The sequence below is a fragment of the Podarcis bocagei genome (genome assembly GCF_964188305.1).
Source record: "Podarcis bocagei genome assembly, chromosome: 11".
Classification (NCBI taxonomy): Eukaryota; Metazoa; Chordata; class Lepidosauria; order Squamata; family Lacertidae; genus Podarcis; species Podarcis bocagei.
Window position 1 is genome coordinate 26,938,559 of NC_138136.1, and position 22,186 is coordinate 26,960,744.

Below are 22,186 nucleotides of genomic sequence, written 5' to 3' on the forward strand. Positions count from 1 at the left end.
CCGAAAATAGTACCTCAGGTTAAGAACTTTGCTTCAGGATGAGAACAGAAATTGTGCTCCAGCGGCGCAGCGGCAGCAGGAGGCCCCATTAGTTAAAGTGGTGCTTCAGGTTAAGAACAGTTTCAGGTTAAGAACGGACCTCCAGAACGAAAACCCGAGGTACCACTGTAAAGGTAAAAAGTAAAGCAGCCCTGGATGGTTAAGTCCAGTCAAAGGCAACTATGGGGTTGCGGTGCTCATCTCGCTTTCAGGCTGAGGGAGCCCGTGTTTGTCCACAAACAGCTTTCCGGGTCATGTGGCCAGCATGACTAAACTGCTTCTGGTGCAATGGAACACTGTGGCGGAAACCAGAATGCATGGAAATGCCATTTACCTTCCCACTGCAGTGGTATCTATTTATCTACTTGCACTTTGATGTGCTTTCGAACTGCTAGGTTGGCAGGAGCTGGGACAGAGCAATGGGAGCTCACCCCATTGCGGGGATTCGAACCGCCGACTTTCTGATTGGCAAGCCCAAGAGGCTCAGTGGTTTAGACTACAGCACCACCAGCGTCCTACAGCTATAAAGGTAAAAGGTAATGGACCCCTGGGTGGTTAAGTCTAGTCAAAGGAGTTTATGGGTTTGCAGCGCTCATCTCGCAGCTATAAAGGTAAAAGGTAAAGGACCCCTGGATAGTTAAGTCTAGTCAAAGGTGACTATGGGGTTGTACCTATATTGAGGCAGCACTGGGTATTGTAAATTTTGCACCCCTAACAATTCTCCACCTGGGGCAACCACCCCCTGTGCTGTCCCTCACACATACTAAACCACTGCCAGTAACTGAGCAAGGGCTGTGTGAAGGGGAAGATCCCAATTTAATCATGAATTCTTTAAGTTGATAGACAAATTAAAACTGTTGGGATTCGAAGAGCTTCCTTGGTTGCAACTTTTTAATTCATTTTCAACAGCACAAAGAGACCAGCTGAATTATTACGTCTGCAATCTGGTCAGAAACGTGGAAGGGAGCATATCTAGCTCCTCTTTGCCCCCCCCCCCGATGTCTTGAGCCTGCCTTTGCAGGAGAAGCAGCTGCAACGTTGGTTTCCAGGTTCTCTCACTTCTCCTGTGGTGGTAGTGGGCCACTGCTGGAACCCAGAAGCTACCACCAAGGCCACATGACTCTGGTAAGTGAGGCTTGGAGGGGGGGAGCATGGGTGGAGCACCTTACTGTTTTGCCCCAGGTGGTAAAACGGGGCAGGCTGCCCCTGGCGCATCTATTGAATGAATCAACCCTGCCAATAAAAACTTCCTGTTTGAGGGGCAAGTGAGGAGTCCAAGTATTGTGTGCATCCCTTCCCCAGAAGCTGATTTGCTGGCAGAGTGAAGATGATCTATTCTACATGGAGATGTTCTTGATCAGGGAAGATGCTGGGCCTTCACTGCTAACACACACACACACGTGTGCATACCACACGACCACTTCATAGTATTACTCCAGCCTAAGACACAAACAACAGAGCATATTTCTGAGCTGTACCACATACACTGGCAGAGGAAGCCTTTTGGGCACCTGGGGTGGTGCACCCAGGAGCAGGGCAAACCACCCATAGGGCCTGGACACACCGCGCCACGTGGTGCCCATAGGGGCTAGGGATGGGGCGTGCCACACCATGCCCATAGGGACAAGCAGAGGAGGAGCTAGCAGCGGCGCTGCGCATCCCAGGGGTGTGTGCCAGCGGCAATGCGCATCCCAGGTGGGGGCGCCAGCGGTGGGGAGAGTTACGGGGGGTGCCGCCTGCTGGAGATGGAGGCTCATACGACTGGGGACAAGGCAATAAAATTTATCGTTGGGACAGAAAGCTGACTTAATAAATTGTTTCAATATACTGCTGGTTTTACATATACTAATGTGTATTATATCTGTATTTGTTTTTAAAGTTTGATTTTATCTGTATTTTTGAATATTTTATATTGTCGTATATAAAGAGCTTAGAGGTTTTTGCTGATTAATCAGCACAATCATATCTTACGCACATTTAATTTAGTTTCAAGAGATCCTTCTGGAGCTCTTCCCAATCCATCTTTGTTTTAACCCTGAAGAATTTAGGACAATTGGCAAACTTGGCTACCTCACTGCTCACCCCCAACTCTAGATTGTTAAAGTTAAAAAGGGGTTGTCCTAAAACAAAGCCTTGATGGGTGCCACTTTCTACATCCTTCCATTGGGAGAACTGTCTATTTATTCCTACTCTCTACTTCCTGCTACTTAACCAGTTCCTGATGCACAAGAGGACCTCTCCTCTTATTCCTGGTAAGCCTGTTCAGGAGTTTTTGGTGGGGTACTTTTTGGAATTCAAGGAACACTATGCCAACAGCATCACCTCTGACTATATGCTTGTTGACATTCTCTCTTTTTTTTTAATAAGATATTTATTAAGATTTTCAAAATATTACAAAAGAAAAAAAAAATACAAAATAAAAATAAAAATAATTAAAAACAACTCAATCTTTCCATTACTTATTTTTCATTAGCTTGTTTCCCGGACCTCCTCACGCCTCCCTTTTTTGTATTCCAATTCAGTTTGTTGGTTCAGCAAATCCTTCCCCTCTTTGTTTATCCTAATCTTTAATTTTAAAATATTGTAACATTAAATCTTTACCTATTAGTAATCCATTTTTCATATTCCCTTATAGTATTGCAGCTAAAAACCCCTTAGTTTCTATCCAACATCATTCTAACATTCGCTTGTTGACATTCTCAAAGAACTCTTAATAGGTTAATGGAACAGGACTTGTCCTTTCACAAGCCATGCTGATTCTGCTTCAGCACCTACATATTCTGCAGTTTATCTTCAACCATACTCCCCATCCATTTTCCTGGAAGACACATAAAGCTAACTGTCCTTCAATTTCCAGCATCTTCACTGGATCCCTTTTCAGAAATTGGTCTCATATTCACCACTTTCCAGTTCTCAGGTATGTTGGCTGGTCTTTGGGGCGAGTTGCTTATTTTTGTTAGAACACATTCTTTGGAACACGAACGGACCTGATTTGAAAAGTTTATAAATATAAAATTTAACTGACATAGTTACCCATTTCCTAAATTTTGTTAGTTTTCTCCCATCCCCCATTTCCCCCACAGTCACTTTCCCGTCAAATCACTTTAGAAGCCATTATCGTCCAAACAGGCCTGTAATGTCTGGTTTCAATGTTACATCCTCCGTTTTGTCTAGCTCTACCCATTACTGCACCTTTGAGAACTTTAAAAGTCCTAAGCAAACAATCAGCAACACACCATCTGTTCCAGAGTAATAGAACTGGAAACATGCAAGTCCACGCACCTGCTAAGATCTACAGTCTGAATATTTATATTTACTTTTATTTGAGTTGATTGTTCACATGAAGTTACCCCAGTGAGATTGAGTCAATAACAACATAGAGATTTACCCAATTACTGCTTAATTATAGCTATTATAAAATCAATAACCCTTGTATTTTGATCCTAAAATCTCACACCTGCAACAGTTATTTGCCTTGCATAGGGGCTCATTTTCTAGATGAATGGAGGCTTTCACTGTGTAAATCATTAATAATACTCTTAGTTGCTATTTAACAGCCTCAGGCAAATCTGGAAAAAGATTGTGTGTTTTTTAAGCACAAGTAGCAAACTGGAGCATACATATTTATTTTCAGAGAAAAATTATAATCCTGAAAAACAGATTGATTAAAATGATAGAATATTGTCTAGCACAATTTTCAAATAAAACATGTATTGACATTTCATGGTCTACCTACATATCAGAAATGCAGATGTATTCCTATACTTATACAGCAGTGATGTCATTAAAAACAAACACCCCAATCCACAGAATCATAGCATAGACACATTCCTAATTATAAAGCAGCTCACAGAACGGGTATAAGGAGCTGCTTCTTTAATTAGAAATGTGTATAAGCTATTATTCCACAGCAGTGCAGGAAGCGATACGGGGAAGGGAGGGAAATCAGCTTCCTGAGAAGCTCAGGTTTCATTTTTTCAAAAGGTTTTCTAGCCCTCATGAGGGTAAAAACTAGTTTGAAAGTATGTGGGCAACGCTTGCAGAAATCTCAAAATCCAGCAGCACAATTTACCCCTTGCCATGATTAGCTATGCAAAACCAAACAAAAGCAGAATTATAATAACCCAGTAAAATATAGAGTGGTCTACATTGCAGTGTTTATGCAGCTCACAATTATTCATTTTATGCTATTTTTAAAAAGAGCACATGTAGATGAGGCCATTGGCATACTCTGACCAGCTGTAAGGTCTCAGCCACAGGTCTTTTGTAGCTTAAATACACAAGATTCTTTTAACTGAATATATCAAGGAATGAACCTGAGACCTTACACATACAAAAAATGTGTGCTTTATTAATGACCAGACATTGATCACCTGCCGGGGAAAGAGGGCATGCAAAGTGGTACGCACAGTCTTCTGGAAAACTCACAGCATGCCCAAGCAAGATGCAGGAGTCAATGGATTCTTGCCCCCATTTTCCTCTGCAGCACCATCTTGCAAATGATAGACTCACAGAGTTGAAAGGGACCCTGAGGATCCTCTAGTCTAACGCTCTGCAATGCAGGAATATGCAGCTGCCCCATATGGGGATCAAACCTGCAACCCTGGCATCATCAGCACCACGTTCTAACCAACTGAGCTATGTATGAGCTGTATGTATGCAGTAGCCAAGAGTCACATGGAGAAAAGTGTGCAGACTGCTCTTTGCTGAGTTGTGGCCATCTTTTATGATTAGCTTATTTCCACCAGTAAGATCACAGCAAGAGATGATGTCTCTTATCCTCACCTTTAAAAATATTTATACAGAATTTTAGAATGGGAACTTTTTACAAACTACTTTAAAAAACAACAAAATGAATTGGACTCCTTGGCAGGTTTTGAAAAAACACACACAAATTTATTATTGTTAACAAAATAGACAGATAATTTAAGGATCTTTACAATTTTACAATATGCAGAGAATAACATGGGTTGAAAAAACAGAGGAGCTGAGGGAAGTCTGGGGGGGAGGGAAGGAGGGTTTTTCTTGGGGAGGGGTGAGGGGGAAAATGGGGGGGAAATGATGAAGATGATATGTTTTTGATAATTGTTATGTTGAAGTTTTTAATAATATATATATATATATATATATATATATATATATATATATATATATATATATATGCAGGTTTTGGTGTCTTCGGGTGTCTTCCCGTGTAAGAGTTGGGGTGTCTAGGCGACGTTTCGACGAGGTCTCACTCGTCATCTTCAGGCTGGTGCTTTCGGCTTCTTGTTACTGGAACAGAGCAGGATCTCAGTGTTTGAGTTCCTATAAATACTGTTGAGGGGGTGTGGTGTATAGCCTCCAACGTTCTGGGCAGAGAGGAAGTTCCCAGGTTAGTGTGTCTTTTCTTCTTTTGTTCATTAATTACTTGAGGGATATCTTGAGTGATTTCTTGAGTGATATTCTGAGTACCACTTAGGAGGGTCATTAGGTGTGGATTAGTTGCTAAAGCTTTCGTGTCTTGACCTCTTGACCTAGTGAAGAGTTTTTTCTGAGAAGATGGCTGTACTGCACTTAGTTGTGCTCTGGCTTGGCTTCGTGTATAGGGGCGAGCTGTGGTTTTGTGCCCTGTGCCAGCCAGATCTGTGTAGGGATTGCAGGGGGGTGCAGCATCCGGAGGTGCCACTATGGTTTGGCTACTGGATGGTGTCTGTAATTTATCTGTGGAGAGGGTCTGGGTTTGGGTCTGGTGTGGTTGATTGGAGATGGCGTTCTGTGTGCCTCTGGTTCTGGTGTCGGTTTTTGTGGGGAGGGCTATTTTCCAGATGTCTGGCAGGCGGGACGTATCGTCACGCTTGTTCATGTTGTGAGGGTGTTTCTCTATCTCGATGGCTTCCATGATTATTCTCTTGTGGTGGTGTTCCATGTTAAAGAGCAATTTGGAATCTGAAAAATTAATTTCGTGTCCTGTTTCTTTCATGTGTTGGTAAAGAGAGGAAGTTTTTTCTTCTTACATGCACAATCACACCACCACCCTGCACAAATAAACTCCGTAGCCAAGACTCTCATCTCCAGAACCAAACGCCTGGCTGACAAAGACCACTTGACAACTGAGTTACAGAATCTTTCAAATGTGTTAATCGCCAACGGATACCAGCAAAACAGGGTTACGAAGCTAATCCAAAAAGAAACACCCCCAAAAAAGCAAGACACAGAAGAAAACAATGGCATGGCCCTCCTTCCTTATATCAAGGGCACTACAGATAAAATTAGCAAAATCCTCCATAAACACAATATCAAAACAGCCTTTTGCACCAACCAAAAAATAGCCAATATCCTCAGAAACCCCAAAGATAAAATCCAGTTAGAAAACCAAGGGGTCTATGAAATACCCTGCAAAGTCTGCCCAGCCACGTACATTGGACAAACAAACAGACGAATAAATGCACGTATCGCAGAACACAAGAATGCCGTCAAAAAAGAAGAAAAAAACTTCCTCTCTTTACCAACACATGAAAGAAACAGGACACGAAATTAATTTTTCAGATTCCAAATTGCTCTTTAACATGGAACACCACCACAAGAGAATAATCATGGAAGCCATCGAGATAGAGAAACACCCTCACAACATGAACAAGCGTGACGATACGTCCCGCCTGCCAGACATCTGGAAAATAGCCCTCCCCACAAAAACCGACACCAGAACCAGAGGCACACAGAACGCCATCTCCAATCAACCACACCAGACCCAAACCCAGACCCTCTCCACAGATAAATTACAGACACCATCCAGTAGCCAAACCATAGTGGCACCTCCGGATGCTGCACCCCCCTGCAATCCCTACACAGATCTGGCTGGCACAGGGCACAAAACCACAGCTCGCCCCTATACACGAAGCCAAGCCAGAGCACAACTAAGTGCAGTACAGCCATCTTCTCAGAAAAAACTCTTCACTAGGTCAAGAGGTCAAGACACGAAAGCTTTAGCAACTAATCCACACCTAATGACCCTCCTAAGTGGTACTCAGAATATCACTCAAGAAATCACTCAAGATATCCCTCAAGTAATTAATGAACAAAAGAAGAAAAGACACACTAACCTGGGAACTTCCTCTCTGCCCAGAACGTTGGAGGCTATACACCACACCCCCTCAACAGTATTTATAGGAACTCAAACACTGAGATCCTGCTCTGTTCCAGTAACAAGAAGCCGAAAGCACCAGCCTGAAGATGACGAGTGAGACCTCGTCGAAACGTCGCCTAGACACCCCAACTCTTACACGGGAAGACACCCGAAGACACCAAAACCTGCATTCCTGTACCCGTGAAAATCTACGAAAGCATATATATATTAATTAATTTAATATATAATATATAAATTAATTTTGCAGATTCCAAATTGCTCTTTAACATGGAACATCACCACAAGAGAATAATCATGGAAGCCATCGAGATAGAGAAACACCCTCACAACATGAACAAGCGTGACGACACGTCCCGCCTGCCAGACATCTGGAAATTAGCCCTCCCCACAAAAACCGACACCAGAACCAGAGGCACACAGAACGCCATCTCCAATCAACCACACCAGACCCAAACCCAGACCCTCTCCACAGATAAATTACAGATACCATCCAGTAGCCAAACCATAGTGGCACCTCCGGATGCTGCACCCCCCTGCAATCCCTACACAGATCTGGCTGGCACAGGGCACAAAACCACAGCTCGCCCCTATACACGAAGCCAAGCCAGAGCACAACTAAGTGCAGTACAGCCATCTTCTCAGAAAAACTCTTCTCAGAAAAACTCAGAAAAACTCTTCACAAGCTCAAGAGGTCAAGACACGAAAGCTTTAGCAACTAATCCACACCTAATGACCCTCCTAAGTGGTACTCAGAATATCACTCAAGAAATCACTCAAGATATCCCTCAAGTAATTAATGAACAAAAGAAGAAAAGGCACAATAACCTGGGAACTTCCTCTCTGCCCAGAACGTTGGAGGCTATACACCACACCCCCTCAACAGTATTTATAGGAACTCAAACACTGAGATCCTGCTCTGTTCTAGTAACAAGAAGCCGAAAGCACCAGCCTGAAGATGACGAGTGAGACCTCGTCGAAACGTCGCCTAGACACCCCAACTCTTACACGGGAAGATACCCGAAAACACCAAAACCTGCATATATATATATATATATATATATATATATATATATATATATATATATATATATATTTGCTTTCGTAGATTTTCACGGGTACAGGAATGCAGGTTTTGGTGTCTTCGGGTGTCTTCCCGTGTAAGAGTTGGGGTGTCTAGGTGACGTTTCGACGAGGTCTCACTCGTCATCTTCAGGCTGGTGCTTTCGGCTTCTTGTTACTAGAACAGAGCAGGATCTCAGTGTTTGAGTTCCTATAAATACTGTTGAGGGGGTGTGGTGTATAGCCTCCAACGTTCTGGGCAGTGAGGGAGTTCCCAGGTTAGTGTGCCTTTTCTTCTTTTGTTCCTTAATTACTTGAGGGATATCTTGAGTGATTTCTTGAGTGATATTCTGAGTACCACTTAGGAGGGTCATTAGGTGTGGATTAGTTGCTAAAGCTTTCGTGTCTTGACCTCTTGAGCTTGTGAAGAGTTTTTTTGAGAAGATGGCTGTACTGCACTTAGTTGTGCTCTGGCTTGGCTTCGTGTATAGGGGCGAGCTGTGGTTTTGTGCCAAGACACGAAAGCTTTAGCAACTAATCCACACCTAATGACCCTCCTAAGTGGTACTCAGAATATCACTCAAGAAATCACTCAAGATATCCCTCAAGTAATTAAGGAACAAAAGAAGAAAAGGCACACTAACCTGGGAACTCCCTCTCTGCCCAGAACGTTGGAGGCTATACACCACACCCCCTCAACAGTATTTATAGGAACTCAAACACTGAGATCCTGCTCTGTTCTAGTAACAAGAAGCCGAAAGCACCAGCCTGAAGATGACGAGTGAGACCTCGTCGAAACGTCGCCTAGACACCCCAACTCTTACACGGGAAGACACCCGAAGACACCAAAACCTGCATATATATATATATATATATATATATACATACAGAATTTTAAATGAATACAGTGGTACCTCGGGTTACATACGCTTCAGGTTACAGACTCCGCTAACCCAGAAATAGTGCTTCAGGTTAAGAACTTTGCTTCAGGATGAGAACAGAAATTGTGCTCTGGCGGCGTGGCAGCAGCAGGAGGCCCCATTAGCTAAAGTAGTGCTTCAGGTTAAGTACGGACCTCCGGAACGAATTAAGTACTTAACCTGAGGTACCACTATATGGTGCTTAATAATCCTTACTAGAGATCTGAGGCCACAAATTTGCCTGATTATTTCAAACCAATGTGGCTCCTTCCTTTTCTCCACAGCTCCTCGCCATGTGTAGCTCTCATACCTCCTCCTCCTCCATCTGCATAATCCTCTTTACCAGGGGGTGGCTAGCCTGCGATCCTCCAGATATTATTGGACTACGACTCCCTGGCCATTGTTAGGAGTTCAACATCTGGAAGGAACTAGGTTCCCCATTCCTTCTCCATACCAAGCCTTTGGCAGCCAAGTACACTCCTGCCTGCTGAATCCCTCTACCATGTTAACCTGACTCAGTCAATTGAGGCTAAAAGTTATGCCACCCACAGTGGTACTGTGGATGAGATGCCTCTCTTGCAAGCTGTGTTGTACTTCGACTTCTCGAAAGACTTAGTAAAAACGAGCTATCAGAGAAAACTTAAGACTTTCGTAAAAAGTCACTAAGAAATGTTGCGGGTGGGTGGGGTGGGGTGGTAGACAAGCCCCGAGGAGCTGGTCTCCAGACTTCTCTGCCAACCTGTCATTTCCCCAAGCAAACTTGCTCTTGCAAAAGAGGATGTGTTGGCAAACTTGGTGGCTGGAGGAAGCAGAAGCTGCATATGGCTCATTCTCAAGGGCTCTGTCAAGGGGATGCGTGGGAATTGTAAGTTCCAGTGCCTACCAGCACAATTTATGAAACTGAGTGGAACTGGAAACCACAATTCCCATGCTTGTGGCAGTGGATACCCCAAGAGTATACATGTTGAAATAAATTAAAGCATTCTGGATTGAGCATTTTGGACTCAAATGAGGGTAGTTCTGAAATACTGAAATTTGTCACCATCAGTAGTTTTCACCCATGTACTTGGTGCTTATTATCATCATCATCATCATCATCATCATCATCATCAATGTGCAATTACCATTCTTTTTTAAATAATCCAGTCAACTCTGGGGAAAAACTAGCTTGGGGGACAAAACGGTGGCAAAGGAAACAGTGAAGGGAGCAAGTGTTTAATCCATATGGCATAGAACCTTCATATACTTGGGCTGGAGGATGGTGGAGCAAATAGGGGTGCGGCAAAAGAATTTACCAGCACTTATAGAATCGTAGATAGGGACTCAGGTGGCGCTGTGGGTGAAACCACAGAGCCTAGGACTTGCCGATCCAAAGGTCAGCGGTTCGAATCCCTACAACGGGGTGAGTTCCTGTTGCTCAGTCCCTGCTCCTGCCAACCTAGCAGTTCGAAAGCACATCAAAGTGCAAGTAGATAAATAGGTACTGCTCTGGCAGGAAGGTAAACGGCGTTTCCGTGCGCTGCTCTGGTTCGCCAGAAGCGGCTTAGTCATGCTGGCCACATGACCCGGCTCCCTCGGCCAATAAAGGGAGATGAGCGCTGCAACCCCAGAGTTGGCCACGACTGGACCTAATGGTCAGGGGTCCCTTTACCTTTACCTATAGAATCGTAGAACTGTAGCATTGGAAGGATCATTTAGTCCAACCCCTTGTAATGCATGAATATGCAGCTGTCCCATACAGGGATCGAACCTGCAACCTTGGTGTTATCAGCACCACACTCTAACCAACTGGACTATCCAGGCAACCTTTCACTGTCCCTTGAATCATCCATTCACATATTAGAATACGCCTTGAGAAAGATGATTTACCAAACGCTCCTCAATTTTGGCCATTATCACAATGAACTGAAAACTTAGCTGCCCGAGCCCAACAATGCTTGATGTAATGTTCTCTGTTGCAGTTGCTTTCAAAGCTTGCAAAGCTGGAGTTGAATGAGATGGCTATTGGCAACTGCTGGATAACGTGTCTGCAATTAACTTATCATTTGTTACCGTTACATTTTTTAAAAGTGCCGTAGAAAACTCTAGGGAAGGAAAAGGGAACCAAAAATAAAATCACATTTCCCCAAACGACCATTACCAGTAAGAGCAAATTGCTCAATCTATTCCACCTGCTCATCTTCTGAAACGACTCCTTGTGTGTGTATTTTACCCAAGGCCATCCCAAAGAGACTTGTAATGTCAGCATGGGGCCACGTGCAGACTCATTACGATAATATTGTTCCTTTGGTGGAGCTCTAGCCAGCTAATCTGCATCTTATGAGCAAAACAAAATCCCATGTGCCTTAAATTAGTGGAGCACGACCATTAACCTCTCACTTAAAAAGCACAAGTGACACACAATTATATTGATATAGTTAAGCTTAACCTAGCAATTAGACCTTAATGACCAAGACACGGGGAACTTCCTGGGGATTAATGAGTAGAATTCACCTCAGGTCAGCAATTCTCTTCAGAATGGACTAGCCTTTGAAGAAGTCATTGCAACCAGTTATTGTTGTTAGCCTCCTAAGAAGATAGATGCTTGGCCTTTTCTTCTTATTCAAGATGTGGATTCCATGAGGCAGGTGAGGAGAAACACACAACTGATTAATTTATTGTTGAAATTACAAAATACCCAGTCCACTAACGGAGATAAATATTTTGTTAAAGGGCCAAGGGGAGAAAGGATGCAGTAACAGCCTCTTCTGTCCACCAAAATTGCCTCCCGCTCTCCTCATACATTTATTTTTGCTGTAGGGCAAAATTAGAGCCCTGCTCACAACAGGAAGTGGGGACAAGGGTCCAGGCCTAGGGGATGAAAAGGACAGCTGTTCTACTGCCCCAGTCTTCTTCGTCATAGGTATAGTGGTGCCCCGCAAGACGAATGCCTCGCAAGACGGAAAACCCGCTAGACGAAAGGGTTTTCCGTTTTGGAGGTGCTTCGCAAAACGAATTTCCTATGGGCTTGCTTCGCAAGACGAAAATGTCTTGCGAGTTCCTGTGGGGTTTCCCCCCCCCCTTTTTCCCAAGCCGCTAAGCCGCTTATCAGCTGATCCGCTAAGCCGCTTATCAGCTGATCCGCTAAGCCGCTAAACCGCTTATCAGCTGATCCGCTAAGCCCGCTAAGCCGCTAATAGCGCTAATCCACTAAGCCGCTAATGGGCTTGCTTCGCAAGACGAAAAAACCGCAAGACGAAGAGACTCGCGGAACGGATTCTTTTCGTCTTGCGAGGCACCACTGTACATCCCTGTCCGAGATCTAGCAACCTGAGTCAGAATTTTATTTGCTCCATAGAGCGCATATCGTGATAAGTGTTGGGGGCTGAGAAGTAGGAACAGCAAATGGGTACCGCTGTGCTTTCTTACTCTGAGTTGAAAGACAAGTTACAGCCAAGTGGTTGAAAGCTTCTCTTCACCAAATGGATGGCCTTAGAAACATAGGGCTTCTCAACAGACGATGGAATGAAGAAGGGAGTCCCAAAATCACCTCAGCTGTAAACTCAGTTTGCAGCTATAGTTACGCAATTCACATGAGGAAGTAGAACCAATTTCATAACAACTCTCTTCCCCGGATGTTGAGTTGGCAACGTCACAGAACCTGACTGAACCAATTCAGCGCAGGTAAAACTACAAGAAGCCCGCCTTTGCTTTTAAATCTTACAAGAAAGGAGCTGGGGATAATGCCTAGAGAAGCCTTTCTCCTCTGTTCTGTTAAGCCAAGGCCTTTGTTGGAGCAGTGCCTCAGATACTATTGAACTCCAGACACATGGATTTAGGCTTTTGTAGGATAATTACCAGGGAGACCTATTCTAACCACCTTGTCCTAAGATTGTTTATCATTCCTCTGTACTCAGACTCAGTGCCACACACCCCCAGCTTTGTCTATATTGCGTTCATATATATTTATCCTAAGAAAAGGAAACCAACTTACGTAAGCCGGAGGAGGTGGCAAATGGGGCTTAACATTCTCAACGGTTTTCTACACAAGGCTTTCTGGGAGATGGGTTCTGACCTCTATTCACTAAACCTGATCCCTACAAGCCATGTGGCACTCAAAAAAAGATAAAAATTTAAGTTTCTAGCAGTGGAGTCTTACGAACAGTTTCCTTATTCCATGTAGGAATGTGTTGCTTTCACATATAGCTATGAAATTCTACATGTGACCTCTCACATGCAAGCATTTTATACATCAATATTTGGTATATTTCAACTAACTTGGGACAATTTCCTTCTTTCCTATCTCCAGCTATCCTTACACATATTTCTCCATTAGAGGGAGTCAGGATCTGCAATGACTCAGAACTATTGAGCCACAAACAGAATTATGTTCCTCTCATTTGTTTTTTACAGCTCGCAAGCCCCAATATTATGAAACTACTTAAGAGCCTATAAAATTAGAAGCAAACAGTTACGATTTATGAGCTCAAGTTTAATTTCAGAATTGTAACCTGAACATGTAATTAAAAGGTTAGAAGTGCTTGAAGGTGTTGCGTGGGACGAGGCAAATCTACACTTTCTCAGGATACATTTCCAAATGTAATGAACTTGTTGTGTAAGATTTATGATCAAGTAAAAGGGGGACAGTTGGAGTTCTAAGGTTGCAGATGCTCCATTCCATTCCAGCTTCTCTCACAATTGCAGGGGGTTGGACTAGATGACCCTCGTGTTCCCTTCCAACTCTATGATTCTAAGTGAGAATTCTGAGCTCACTGAGCATGCTCAGTCCTCACTGGGCTACTTTTGGGGTCGTCCCCTTAAGTGGTTTTTTTCTACAAGTGTTTTATACAATGCAAACTTGGGTGTCCTCCCAAGTCCTCTTGTACTTTGATGGCACTATTCTGGCATCGTAAAGAACAACACTGAGAATCAAAATGATTATTAGTATGAATGTGGATCTCCTTTTTTTCAATTAAAAATGCATTCTGCTTGGTATTGCTCTCCCATTCTGAGACTGAGGCAGCAGCAGACTTTCTCCAGTTAGCTTTGATTCACATCTTGGCAGATTTAAATCCACATTAATAACACTGGCAAGTCCTAGAGGTATTACTGCACTATTTCAGGATCTTGCAGTCACTTCATTGATACCGTTTGAAATAATAATAAAGAAAGGGTGCTGTAGAAAAAACACAGAAAAGTTCCATTACCAACAAAAATACTATATTCTCTGCAACAAACAAATTTGTTGAAAAATGGGCTATTATGTGCAACATTTTGGAACTACTTATTTCAATAAAACATCCACTTAAATGTTGTGTTTTCTTTGCTGTTAGTTTTTGATACAAAACAAAGAAATACATACTTGAGCAAAAAAAACCCAACAACCTTACAACAGTAACTTTTGGCGGGTTTGACATGTTTTAACAGCATTGATCAAGTTAAATAATCAGAACTGATGTTTATATCATAAATTGTCATAATGATTTCAGATAACAACATGGTTTGGACAACTGAGTCAATCTTCCCTCCACCTCATCTGCACATTTATTTATTTGGTATTATTTTGATTCCTTTCTTCAGCTTTAAGATCAGTAATTAAAAGCCTGTCAGTATGCTCTCGCTTCAACAGATGACTGACCTTCATGCTTTTCTCTTAATGCCATTAACTGATATGCCATTGCCCAGTTTTCACTGACTCTGTGCAGACAAGCATGTGTCACAGCTTTTTCTGATATTGCAAACTGGATGGGTAGCTCAAATCTAAAAAACTGAACACTTAGAAGTGAATTCAGATGTCCACAAGCAGTTTTTCTTAAGATTCAAAGCTACTTGTTTATGATTTAGAAAGGGTCTTTCAAATTACACCACAAAGAACATTGTTTCAGGGCTGAGTTGTCACAGAATCTGCTAGATCCCCTTTTCTTTCCTTCTTTTTTTAAAATATAATTTTCATTATTACAACTTCCAAAATCACATTGACATTCAAATATACATCTCCACTGTTAATATATTTCTTTATACAGTGGCACCTCGGGTTAAGAACTTAATTCGTTCTGGAGGTCCGTTCTTAACCTGAAACTGTTCTTAACCTGAGGTACCACTTTAGCTAATGGGGCCTCCCACTGCCGCCGCCACACGATTTCTGTTCTCATCCTGAAGCAAAGTTCTTAAGCCGAGGTACTATTTCTGGGTTGGTGGAGTCTGTACCTGAAGCGTCTGCTGTAATGACTTCCCTTCTTCCCCTTCCATTTAGTTTACTTTCTCCCTTTATTCTTCATTATATATTATACTGTTGAATTTACCTTAATCACTTGTTTAGTTATTTTCCAAATACTCCAAAAATTCCCCACTCCTCTTTATATACTTGATCTTCTTGCTCTCTTATTTATTAGACCTACTAACTCTACATATTCTATCATTTTTGATTGCCAATCCTCACTCACCCACCATTTTGGGGCTAACAAGATCTGAGCTGCTGTAGCGGCATAAATAATTTTTTCTGATACCTGGGTACTTCCATCTGTACCATTCCCAAAAGGAATGCCTTTGGGTTTTTTTTTAACATTTAGAACCTGCTAGATCCTGAGCTGACCCTTCTGTGACACATGGCAGCAGCAGGCCTGATCCAGGTCTCTTTGCTGCAGCAGCCCAGAGCTGGCACAGCAAAGAAGCATTTTTCCTACATACCCCACACCCCATGAAACGTCTGTGGATCCAGCAGCAGTTGCATCATTCGATTAAGCCCTGCTGCTCTCTATTGGGTCATTTTCTTTGGATGAGATAGCACTGGAACTTATAGTAACTTTGCAATATTTCTCTTATTAACAAATGCAGTAGAGCATAAGTAGAGGCATTCAGATTAAATAGCAACTCTGCTCCCTGCCCTAACAACACAAAGTAATTTTTTTTACTGCCAGTTGTTCCACCTTCAGACAACTCTGATGTGCACCTCTTTTAATGGATTGCTTTCCGCACAGTTGCAGTGTCTTCAAAACTACCTTGGTAGATTTCAGACAACAAAGCAATGTACTTTGTGTATGTTCACCATATACAATTTCTTTATTCTTCATTATGGACTGCTCAACAAAAGCAAGAAGACTTTAAATGCTTTTTATGTGCCTCTCTCACAATATCCCATGTCTTCTTAGCTTTCTGTTACAGTGCTGCTGCTTTTTTTCTGGCATTTAGTGCAACATATACCATGTGGTTTAGACCACGCGGGTGGCGCTGTGGTCTAAACCACAGAGCCTAGGGCTTGCCGATCAGAAGGCCAGCAGTTCAAATCCCCACGACGGGGTGAGCTCCCATTGCTCGGTCCCAGCTCCTGCCAACCTAGCAGTTCGAAAGCACATCAAAGTGCAAGTAGATAAATAGGTACCACTCTGGTGGGAAGGTAAATGGCATTTCCGTGCGCTGCTCTGGTTCGCCAGAAGTGGCTTAGTCATGCTGGCCACATGACCCGGAAGCTGTACGCCAGCTCCTTCGGCCAGTAAAGCGAGATGAGCGCTGCAACCCCAGAGTCGTTCATGACTGGACCTAATGGTCAGGGGTCCCTTTACCTTTATACCATGGTAATATGCCTTTTTGTCAATGAAAACAGCAACATTTATACATGTCAACATTCAGTTGCTTCATGTCCCTTTCAAGGTGGTGGTGATGTTGTTAGGAATCTATGTAACTTAGTGCTTTCACCCATGGATGAAGGATTCATGATTCTCAGGTCAGTAAATCATGAAAGCTTTATTGATAAAATCATCACACGATCTTAGCATCAACTCCAAGTACAGTACAGGTTCAATTGTAAGCAGAGTTCCAGGATACATGGCTAGGCATAAGCAAAACTGTTGTCCCCAAACTGTTGACACATACAGTCCAATACCTACCTAGCTGTTTCCTGCTTCTGATATATTTAATGCAGTGTTTATTGTTTATCTTTTTTGCCATTTATTTATTTCTTACTTTCTTTCCCCTCCCACTTATTGTTACCTGCAATTCTTTTTCCCAGTATTACTGCTTCTTTTCATTCTCCTTGCATGAACAAGACCCTCCAGGCTCCACGGAAGCCTTCTCAACTATTATAGCTTCCCTGACTCTACTTGTAAACCATATTGACAAGCTCTTGGATTGTTTGCAGCTTTTCAATCAGTAGCATACATGCTACCCAAGCTTCTGTTATTGTGGTTTTAAATAACTTCCATGCATCCTAAAGAGAATTGGCCCTCTTGACACCCTCTTTTAACTAATTTCCTCATTCCCCCCCTACTTTGAAATTAAATGTGGCTATGCCTTCCACTTACATATTTGTTAGCACTGTGATTACTGTTTCCAATCAGTCTGATAGCACATATATCTCACTTCAGATCTTGGGCACCTCTTGGGATGCAACCCTGGACTGAATCCTATGATTAAATGTTCCAAAGCATTTACTGTATCAAACATAGGCGCCGACTCCCTGGGGCCTGAGGGGGCCCGAGACCCCTCAAAAATTCGTTTGGGGGGCTCCGCCCCCCCAATAATCTCGGCCGCCCCTCCAGCAGAGCCCCGCCGCCGCCCCCCGCCTCCTCCCTCGCCAGCCAGCCAGCCAGCCGCGCACCCTAGCCGGAGAGCCCCGGCCGTCCCCGTCGCGCAATCGGCTGGATCTCCCTTCAGCAGGCCGTGCTCACAACTCGGCCCAGGGACCCCCCAGCAGCGGATCTCGGGCCCAGCTGAAGAATCCGGCAACAAGCCCCCTCCTCCCCAATCGCTCCGGCTCCGCCGAAATACGCTCCAAAACCCCCCAGATAGGCCGCCGGCCGCCAAGTCTCGTGGCGCCCTGAGCGAGGGTCTCTCCCCAACACCGCCACCTCGAACTGCGTTCTCCCGGCTACCCGAGCGAACCAGCGGCAGCTTCCCGGGCGCTCTTCCCGACTCTGCCTCCGAAGAAGAAGAAACAGCCCCCGCCGAGGTGCATCCCAAAAGTTGGACGACGACGCGTCCCGGTATGGGCCCCCCCAATATTTTTTATAAGTTGGCGCCCCTGGTATCAAAAGGTTGTGGGTCTTTCCAAAAATTCCAATGTGCACTTTCCCAGTAACTGAAAATAAAGAACCATTTCAAGATTATTCTCATAGCTTTGTGGCAAAGGCATGACAATACAATTCTCTTATCAAATCTACCTCCCTCAGAACAAAGCAAAGCATGCAAGTATGTTGCTGCTACAGTTCTTCCCATAGGAAGCATTCCTCCACTTTTTCATCATGACTTCTTGCATATTCTGCCCTATCGTTAATTATATGACCTGGAAGACTTACACCATTATTCTTTATGGAAGGATCATCCTGAACCCGATGAGTCTAAGCTCCTGATGGCTTTCAAACAGAAAAGAATTTAAAAGCTGATCTGCAAACTTTCTGATATCAAGTGGCAGTTTTCCAGTTCCGCAGTGGTTTAACCACTCTACCAGCTTTGCTTGAACCAAAATTTCCCCAGTACCCATGCTATATAAACCCTTTCCCCACACCACCACCCTGTTATCCATTCGCTGAAAGTAGCCCCGGATTTGGACATTTATAAAATGTCCTGAAATGCTTCTTTGGAGATCCTGAATTTAAAAATCTTAGCTAAGTTTTCCTCTTCTAGGACTGCAGCACTACTTTTCTCAACAGCACTGGGATCAACGTGCACCAAAGCCACGGATTTCTCTTCTGCATTTTCTAGATGGCATTCAATATCCATATCCTTCACACTTTGCAGGCAAGTCGCCTTGCAGTAAACATGCCTATTACAGCTCAACCTCATTGCTGTTCATCATCAAATGGGCCCCTTTTAAACAACTATTTCTCTCTTCCTCAGTATGATGCCTTCCTATCCCCAAGGCTCCATTCTCCATCACAACAGATTATATTGTGCCATAACCTTGAAGATCTCATATACATACCTCTCTTAGCTTCTCCAGGTTAGCTACCCTAGCCTCAAGGGAACAAAGAGCCAGGAGCTCATTGTCTTAGGGACACACCAACAATTTGTTCCCTGCCAGCAGATAACCATACATGTGATGCCCTGTACATTACACAGGAAGTTACCTACTCCTGCTGGCTTTCTATCTCCATAACTGATTGATTAAACTGAGTATAAACCTGTTTTAAATTCAAGAGTTAAGGACTAAACCCAACAAAGTTAGGCATGGTTAAGCCTGCTGAAATCAGTGGGATTAAGCATGTCTCCGTTGGATTTATGCCTAAGTATTTAAAGGGGCATCATGAATAATATAAATACTGTTGGCTGCAAATTGGTTGGTTATATATTGCATAACCTAAGTATAAACAAGGAAAGAATGCCTTCTTGAGAAACGTCTTCTTGAATATCTGAAAACTTTGTAGTTTGTACCTGGAAGAATTGAGTTATTCCCCTCAACAAACACCCTGTATTCCTCTTAGAAATCTACTGTGATTTGCAGGGATAAGACAGGGATGAACAGTCTATTGCTGGACTACAACTTCCTTCATCCCTGGCCATTGACCATGTTAGCTGGGGCTGATGGGAGTCAAACAACATTTGGAGGGCCATAGGTTATCCACTTCTGCCTTAAGACCTATGCTACAAACAAACTTAACAGCCATAGATTCTTTCCAATGAATTTTGGAGTTAAGAGTCTTTGAAGTGTGGGAAGCAGGCAGGAATCTAGCAGCCTTGAACACAATTTTACTATCTATAAAACTGAATTCTAACCAAAACTTTAAAAAAGAACAACCTATAGTTCTCAGATTTCACTGCAAGAAACCAAATTGATCTTAGTTAAAACAAAGTTGGTAGCATACAGATGCCTTAAGACTGGATGTGCTGTAGAGAGCAACTGATCTCTACTGGATGAGGGGTGACCCATGTATTTGCTTCATCTTTCAAATGTCAGGAGATGTGCTGGAAGCATAGCTATATTCATGACAGCTGTGCTTTTAGAGATGACAATGGCCATAAAACGTAAGGTAGGAAGAAACATGGAAGAAGCTGGACAGAACACATGTTTTGCTGGTGTGGAGCTCTCTTTCATAGCCCAGTTTTGATCTGAGAGATGAAAACTATTATTGTGCTTTACGGAAAGTTTGTCTCAGAAGGGGGGGGGGACACAAGTTGATAATTAAGAGCAGGAAATTAAGTTTGAATTCTGATTCTGAAATCTCACTTGAAATCAGCCTTTCCTATCACAAGCATTTGCCAGATGTGAAGTGTGGCTGTGAACTGAGCTGTTTTACAAACCTGGCACTAGAAGGCTATATTCCCAACCAAATTTTGGGTTTCCCAATTGTGTCCCAGTATTAATCACAGCTTCCATGAACTCAACCACAGTTCACAGCCTTACATAATGCTCCTATTAGTCAGCTACTCTGAGGAATACACAGCTTGAGCAGTTTTCCCGCCTTGAAAACCAGTGCACATAGCCTTCCAACTGGAAAGGGGAGGGCAATATAGCTTCCACAAGCAGCAACTACATCTTTTCAAAGTTATAAACCACATACACTTTAAAGGCATATGAATGGGGGGACTTTCACCAACCAAGCACGGAAGCCTGTCCCTAAGTAAGCTAACTCCAGAAGAAAATAGCCACTGACTTCAGAATTGCAGCCTGAAACTACTACAAGGAAGTAGGACACAACTATTGAGTTCTCAAGCAGCTGAGAAGTGGAAAATACAGCAAGTAGGGTTGCCACTTTTGGTTGGGCAAAACATGGGGCAGGTCAGGCAAAGAAAAGGCAGGTTGTGGGGGGGGGATTGGGGGACTTAAAAGTGCAAAAATGATTTCAAAGCAATCTATTACAATGATCAAATGGAAGCAAAGTTCAAACTGTAACAGCAAACATTCCAACAACAATCCTGAAAGGAAATCCTCCCCACCTGCTGAATTTCTGCCTGCTGGAAGGATGAATGTAGAAACCCAAACAAAACAAAACAAAAAAAAAAGAGAGAAAGGGAGAGGGGAAGGGACGAGAGAGACAGCAACAAGTTCTGCTTTTCTTCCTCACAGAGCTTTGCCTTCAACATCGTAAGCAAGGCTTGCATAACCCCTCATCGAGGTACAGTGAATTTGAGAGATCGTAAGTTTTGGGGAGAAGAGAAAAGCAGAGGTGCCAACTTGAATATAAAAAAATGGGAGGGGGGCTCCCAGGTAAGCCCCGCCCCACATAATGCATCACATGATGCGCTGCACACACACTATGTGAATGGCAATGCCCATCAACTGGGGGTGTAGGGGCTCAGCCCCTTTAAAAATTTGATTGGTGGGGTGAAGACACCCTCGGCCCCTAGGAGTCGGCTGCTATGGAGAAGAGTATTTACACACGCGGGCAGCAAAAGCGAAGTGGGTTTATAAAGTGGAGTCACTGACGGCGCCCTCCCTCACCCCACGAGCCGCAATTCCCACAGACCCCTCGTGACCACTCCACGCGCGCCACGGGCTCCCCGCTCTCTTCCCTCCCGGCAGGCCTGGCGCGGCCCTCTTCTCCTGCTCCCGCCTCCTCGCGGCCGCCGACGTCGCCACCGTCGTCCTGCGCGAGCCGCGCCGCCCGCTTCCCTTCGCCCGTGACTCCTCCCTCCCCTTCCCGCTCTGTCCCAGGGCTGACATCACGCCCGGGGTTTCCATCGGACGAGGGGAGGGGAGGGGGTGAAGGAAAGAGGAGGAGGACGCTGTACGGAGCGGCTGCGGCAGCGTGATGGCGGCGGCGGCCGGGAGGACTTAAAGCAACGGCGTCGCGCGCCCGCTCACCTCGGGGTGGTTTTTTTAACCCGTTCTCTTCCCTCCCGCCGCGCTCTTCCCTATTAAACCGCTTCTCTCTGTTTCTGAGGGGGCTCGCGCTGCTTCTCCCTCCCTCCCGCCCCCCTCTTTTTTCCGGGTAGGCCAAGAGGGAGGGCCAGAGAAGCGGCAGAGGGAAGAGGAGAGAGGGAAGAGATCCCGGCAGGCCCCGGAGCGCTCCTTCCTTCCTCGAGGCCCGGCTGCAGCGCTCTCCCCCTCGCTGGCTCCTCAGGAGAGGCCCAGGCAGGCCTGGCGGTAAGTGCGGCCCGACGGAGAGCGAAGGAGGAGGGCAGGCTGTGG

The 22,186-nt window shown here is 44.2% G+C and overlaps 1 protein-coding gene across 2 annotated transcripts in view; it reads left to right on the forward strand.

Moving 5' to 3' along the window:
• The first annotated feature begins 21,662 nt into the window (after positions 1-21,662).
• The window catches only part of CHD1 (chromodomain helicase DNA binding protein 1), a 51,511-nt gene continuing 50,987 nt past the window's right edge, over positions 21,663-22,186 (forward strand). For both annotated transcript variants that reach the window (XM_081212314.1, XM_081212315.1), the window contains exon 1: positions 21,663-22,141. The gene's annotated coding sequence lies outside the window, so the exon portion shown is untranslated. The remainder of the gene's footprint in view (positions 22,142-22,186) is intronic.